Below are 6,720 nucleotides of genomic sequence, written 5' to 3'. Positions count from 1 at the left end.
AACTTGTGGTCAGCATCAGGGAATAACTGCTACTAGTGATGAGCAATTTTGTCATTTAATCTGATTTTGGCATGAAATGTATGAAAACTGAAGTAGTGTTGGACGATATGCTCCATTTTCAGATCGTCAGCCTGTGAGATCGGCAATACACATTATCGTGAGGGGGTGGGGGTTATTTGATTATTAACTTATTTACTCATTAATTGGCTTGTTTTATTACTTTGTTTTATATATGAGAATCTTTTTATTTTGCTAGCAAAGGTGGAGTGTTTATTATTAGGCTAAATCAGGTTATTTTCCGGTATAGTGAGGTAAAAAAGATCCTAATAATTTTTGTATCTAACTCAGAGTATTTCAACATGTCAGCGGGAAATTTAGGGACACACAGTATTTTGACTGTACTTCTAAACGAGATGAGAACACGTTTTAATATTTTTTTGGGGCAAGAAAGAGTCGGAATTTGCGATATATGTCCTCCTACCAGTGCTCTCTCTGTCTGGATGCATTTCACAAATGCACACTTCGATAAGCCCAAAGAACGCGGGTTAATGTGTTTTAAATGCCGGGAGAAATCAAGAGTAAGGGGCAAAAAAAGTCGATTGGTTTATACTTAAACTTATGACTTGACGCCGATAAAGGAAAATGGGTTAATGCGTTTACATGACCACATGCATTGTCAGTTTATTCAGCATAATCGGGTTAAGAACGTGCATGTAAACGTGCTCATACCCTGAAAGCGAAAGCAAAAACGGACTGAGCTTTCGGCATCTGTCGCTACATTAGTGTCGCATTCTCTCAGAGACGACGATGGATATAACGGTATAGCAACTATCTTAATTTACTGGCTTAATTTCTCTTGTGGACCTACTGTATATTAATGACAGTGAAAAAACTTGAAGAATATTTCTTGTTAAACAAGTGTTTGAAGCTGCTTTTGATTTTCACAGATGGCAGAGTTGTGCTGTGTTCGTGAACTAAAGACTGTTATTAGGCCTAAATAATTTTAGTGATATTATCCCAGTGATATCTCTGACTATCGTCAATACACGATACTATCGTCTATCGGCACAACCCTACTTTGAAGAAAAAGGAAGTTTTCATGGTCCACCACTGTCATGCAGACAAGAACCACTGCCTATCCCTAGTGGCTAGTGCTTTAAGGGTTTGTTCCCCTAAAACAAAATCAACCCAAAAAAAAATTGACTCTTTACATACATGTATGGCTTTTGTATTGGACCCACTGACTTTCATTGCATGGAGAAAAAAGGCATTTTTCAAAATACTTTCTTCTGCGGAACAAGGAAGATAAGTCATTCAGGTTTGGAACGACATGAGGTTGAGTAAATGATGACCGCATTTTGGGTGAACTATCCCTTTAAGCGAGAGAGTAAAATTGAGTGCAGTAAGCTTCCTCTAAAATAGACAAACTGTCTCAATCTTTATGCAATTAAAATTGCTTGGGCAAAAAAAGTACCTCATCCATCTCTCTGAAAATACTGGGATGTGATTTTAACAGCTAAATGATCAAGGACCAGGTATGGAGGAAACCATCTGACAGAAACCATGTGTGACAGATTTGCGTTTTATGGAGAGCTGTAAATTTAGCAAAAGCCTCAGGGACAGTAATGTGCTCCCCTGATGAACTGCATGTGGTGTGATTCGCTTTAATTACGCATTCAGATTAGGGTTACAATGAAATGCACAAAATCAATACAGCATTTTTGCAACCAGAGGTAGAAAAACCAAGATGTATTAAAAGTGCTCTGGCTTTTTAAACATGTTTTAAAGAAGCTGCAGGATCTCTAGTCTTGACTCAAATTTAATTAACTTTGGTACATATTTGGGGAGAACCAGAAGCCAACAAGGTTAACAAGGACTCATTAAGGCTCGGATTTATCAAGCAGGTGCCCCAATGCTGAATGTTGTAGAGCAGAAAAGGTTAAATGGTAATGATCTGCGCTTACTGTTCAAATGTTATCACTATTTATGAAAAAGCAAAAATTATTCTGGGGTGGTAAGAAAAAAATTATTTCAAAAGCACACTGTTAGGTGAAAGAACAAGAGGGACGATAGAAACAAGGTTCAGTTTGAGTTAAGAGGCTTCTAAAAAAACAGAGTGAGTGTCAATCTTGCTGAATGCCCATGGCAAAGAGGAAAACGTGAGGAATAGAACAGACGGAGAGAGAGGTGTGGGTGTGTGTGGGTCTCCCATTCCATCTCCCCCTCCGTAAGGCCTTGAAGAGTTCGCATCTGTCTTTTCACAGATTCTTCAGATGTTTGCCTTCAAGTTTAAGAATTTAAATGTCAAAAGCTTGACACGTCAAACCTTATTACTGCTAGCTCGCCTTGTGTACAATCATCTCTACAACAAGAGTCTAGGGGGGTCTGAAATGTATTAATAAAATGCAGCAGAAACGCTCAGAACAGACACAGTATGTGAAGTAGTCGCGAGAGGGTGGAATAATTAAATACGTGCTTGAACCATAGCACTCAAAACCATGAGCTCGTGCTCTGTAAAGTGAAGAGGCTTGTTTGTTTAGCTGTGCACGGCATTGTTAATCATCCGGATAATCAGTCTGGGTTGAACTTTTAAGTTGAAACCTGATTGACTGACATAGTTTGGGTTTACGGCACAGATCGAGGCACTCCGTTAAAGGTTCTGCATAACAATTACACATCTTTTCCCTAACTAACAACAGCCTGATCAATCTCTGAGCTAATCGGCAATTAATTACAATCTATTTTTGAACGGTCTGAAAAACGGGATGCTGCAGTCCATTATAATTTAATCTGCCTCTTTGGTTTTCTGCCTACATACACCATTTCAGCTCAAAGATTATGTAACCTGTGAAATTCAGGTCACATAACAGTGATTAAAACATTAGTATTCATCATAAGATCACATCAATTATGAATAGAGGTTTGATTATTTTGAGGCACTGCTCTAAAATTTCATTTTAAATATGTGACTGAGGCAAGAATCATACTGAGGATATTAAACAAACATAAGGTGACAAAAAAAAAACAATTTATGCCAATTTAAGCAACTTCAAAGCATTTGCATTCAAGCGACTAAAGTCAGACACCTCAATGCATTAAACACTTAGCTTGGTCAACTCAATGCCTAGAAACTGAGCTGCTGTAAACTGCCATTTTATTAAATTTTTATAAACATTCATAACCAGAGCTGATGCCTGAGGCTATAACTACAGAACTTGGGTTTCAGATTAACCTTTCAAGACCTCATTTAATTTAAAGAATATTAAAGTCTTGCTTTATGCAGCTGATTTGTGGGAGGCTATTGAAATGCACATGTGCAACCAAACCTCATCTAAAAAGTGAAATTTGTAGAAATTTGATGAGTGTGAAATGAAATGTGCTTCCTGCCTTAAAGGGTTAGTTCAATCAAAAATTAAACAATTCTGTAATCATTTACTCACCCTCATTACACACGAGAACAAACCTCATTGGTTCTTGCGGAAGCTCAAACCTGCGTAACACACGAGAATGAACCTCAATGGGTTCGCACGTCAAACGAACATGCTTGAGCTTCCGCTTACCACAACTGATGTGCGAGTTGATGAATGTTTATGTGAGATTAAAAGTCTAAATTAAATCTGTTCATTATATAAAGCGATCATGTCTCTTCAGAAAATTGACTAAACCGTTCAATTCATATGGATTAGTTTTACGATCTCTTTATGAACTTTTTGAATTTCAGATTTCATCAAGTAGATGTTCATTTGTGTTCCCTTTAATCAGGATAACAATTACAACATTAAGATCTTCAAATCTATTGTGTGAATACAAAATTTTGCTTCAATAAATGAATAATTAAATTTTAAGCTGAGGTTTTATTTTGCGTCACATTTGAAAAATGTAATACGTATGGGGAAAAACATTGCTAAGATAGCTAGCTAAAAAGAGGTTGAACGAGCAAAACACTTCCAATTGCAGAGTCTCAGCTGCGAATGAAACCCCATATGCTGTCTGGCCAATATGTCCTTCTATCAAAATAAGTAACTTCAAACAAGGCAGTTCCTTTATTCCAGGAAAACCATATGGCTAAAAATTGAATTTAGGACACCAATCTAATCTCTATATTATTGCAGGCCTTCTGAGTTCATTTAACGACACAGTCAGAGCACAAATTGGATGTGAGACTAGTTATTCATTCTAACAGAGGAGGGGAGGAGCTGCACCTGTCTTAAATCGAAATTTCAGCCTATTGCACCCAATAAATTCCTCCATTTAGAAGAGTTAGAGAGATTGAGGGAGAAATATATTTGCTACCTTATAAGGAAATCCTGAAAGACTATAACAAAAAGATGTAAAGATGTAAACTTTTCCTGCATTAAAATTCCAGAGATGCAAAATGTTAGCAATATGGCAAAGGACTTCACAGAAAGTTCCTCGAGATTTAAAAGATTGCATCAACATTTAAATCCATCCACAAATATTGGTATAAAGAAAAATGTCTTAAAATAATACCACTACTACTAGGGGTGTAACGGTACACAAAACTGACGGTTCGGTACATACCACGGTTTTCGGCACACCATGAGAGTATTGCGATGCATACCGTACTGTTAAACCCCTGGCGACTACGACTATCAAAAGTGACAGACTTTTACATTGGTTACAAAAGATTTCGGTTTCAAATGTTGTTCTTTTGAATCCAGACACACTCTGGATTATACATTTTGTGTTTAGTATATATATATATATATATATATATATATATATATATATATATATATATATATATATATATATATATATATATATATATATATATATATATATATATAGTAGAGCTTGTGAAGGGTATTTCCAGGTAAAATGTCAGCCAAAGTATCCAGAGGCTCAAGAAGGCTTTGCTCCAGAGGTAGCCGAGAAGGATGGACATATAATCTCCCTCATCGGTTTCACCTGTCTGAACGAGTGAGCAGCCAAAGCCTTGTCATGTCAGCTGCGCTTCAGGGCTGAGGAGCAGTGTTTTGTGTGTTGGGGCAGACACGCTGCAAAGGCCTAGTCAAGTAGAAAACCTTGTTTTGAAACATCCTGGACACAGCTTCGATGAATCTGTGGCTAAAATAAACCGGCAGCACCTAGGATCAGCAAAAAAGCGATCACAAAGGAAAGTCTCCTGGACTGTGCTTGTGTATTCAAAACGACAGCTCCATATCATTTATCTGTTTGGGTACATATGGGATGGCTCTATGTCATTTATCTTTGCGGGGACATAAAAAATTCTATACATAAGATGAGGTTGCTTTAACAGGTCCTGTCCAATTATATTAGCATTTCTCATGTAGTCATGGTAACACAGCTAATATGGGATGACATGGCTAGCTTATTACACAGATAGCTGCATATTAGTGATTACTATCACTGCTGGAATCAATCTGGTATGATTTTTCATTCCAGGCATGAGCACTCTTCATAAGGATCACTTGAAATGGCACTGGAAATCGAATGTGTAATTTGACTTTTATTGAATGCTTGTGCCTTATCCATGCCAAACCCTTTGCTAGATGTTATCAGACAGCCATTTTCAGGCTCTCACGCCGCAGAGTTAAAAATGGACGATAATGACAGAGGTGCTCGCTCACAATCCTGGTCTGGAGTAACAGAACCAGCAATGAGCCATCTGGAGAGCGTCAGCTCAGGTTGCCGAGAACATCGCCGTGTTTCCAGACAGAGCCGAGGACCTGCTGCTTGCTGACGCTTTGTAAGACTGACATAAATAGTCACTGACACCTGTGAGACATCACCTCCCCAAACATCATCTTCAGCGGTTTGTGGCACAACACCATTTCGGCTGCCCACACACCGCTATTAACGTGTGACAGAAAAATTATGTTCCCGAGTGCTTGGGGCGTAGAGCTTATTTTAACTTTTAAAAGGGCCATCAAGCATGAAAAACTCTTTGCAATACAGATTACGAGCTTTCCTAGATATTTAGAAAGCAATCGATTTGTAGTCATTTTCAACGAAATGCATCAACACAATTTAATTGGCTGGTTGGAAAGAAAAAAGCTACTCCATTTGAAAATTAAGATGGTGAAAGAGGTTGGTTACAAAAAATATCTGCCATAGAGAGAATGTAGTGGGGGGGGGGGGTGGAGACAGACAAACATTGATGGTACAAGGCAAGACATTCAATACGTGTAAGAAATCAGAGGAATAAATCAGCCTGAGGTGGATTCTGAGAAATGAGGTAGGCGTAAAGTGGGGAATTGAAGTTACATTTACAAACATGATTGCATTGTTTGTTTTTCAATTATAGAACACTCCACACCAGCTTGGCCTAAAAGTGGCCAATTTTCTCTCTGTGTGGGGCAAATACAGCCAAATGTGTCAAAGAACTTACAAGTTCTTAATTTACCAACTGGACCACAAGCATATCATAATCACCAACCGAGCTGCATGCCGCAGGGGTGTAAAGCGGTTGCTCTCAACCAATATTTCTTTAAACTACTCAGGACTTTCAGCAGGAAAAAAATGAATCTGTTACTGCAAGATAATAAATGAAGAAAACAAATTAAATGAAGATTCGAGAAAACAAATAAAACCAATACTGGTGAGCAAACAAAGGGAATTATTTGAAAACAACAGCAGTCAAACAATTCAATGCACAGATCAGTAGCACAGCAGGGGGCTTGTGTGTACTGAACCCCTCTCTTCAAAAGCCAGACGGCACAGGACAAATTGTGT

General features: G+C 38.1%; 1 protein-coding gene across 1 annotated transcript in view; it reads right to left on the bottom strand.

The window, feature by feature from the left end:
- Positions 1-6,720, bottom strand: part of ctnna1 (catenin (cadherin-associated protein), alpha 1) — a 146,737-nt gene that overhangs the window by 107,710 nt on the left and 32,307 nt on the right. The gene's annotated exons all lie outside the window — the stretch shown is intronic.

Source organism: Squalius cephalus (assembly GCF_949319135.1).
Source record: "Squalius cephalus genome assembly, chromosome: 14".
Lineage (NCBI taxonomy): Eukaryota > Metazoa > Chordata > Actinopteri > Cypriniformes > Leuciscidae > Squalius > Squalius cephalus.
The sequence above is the reverse complement of the archived record's forward strand: the minus strand, read 5'-3'. Positions and strand labels throughout refer to the sequence as shown.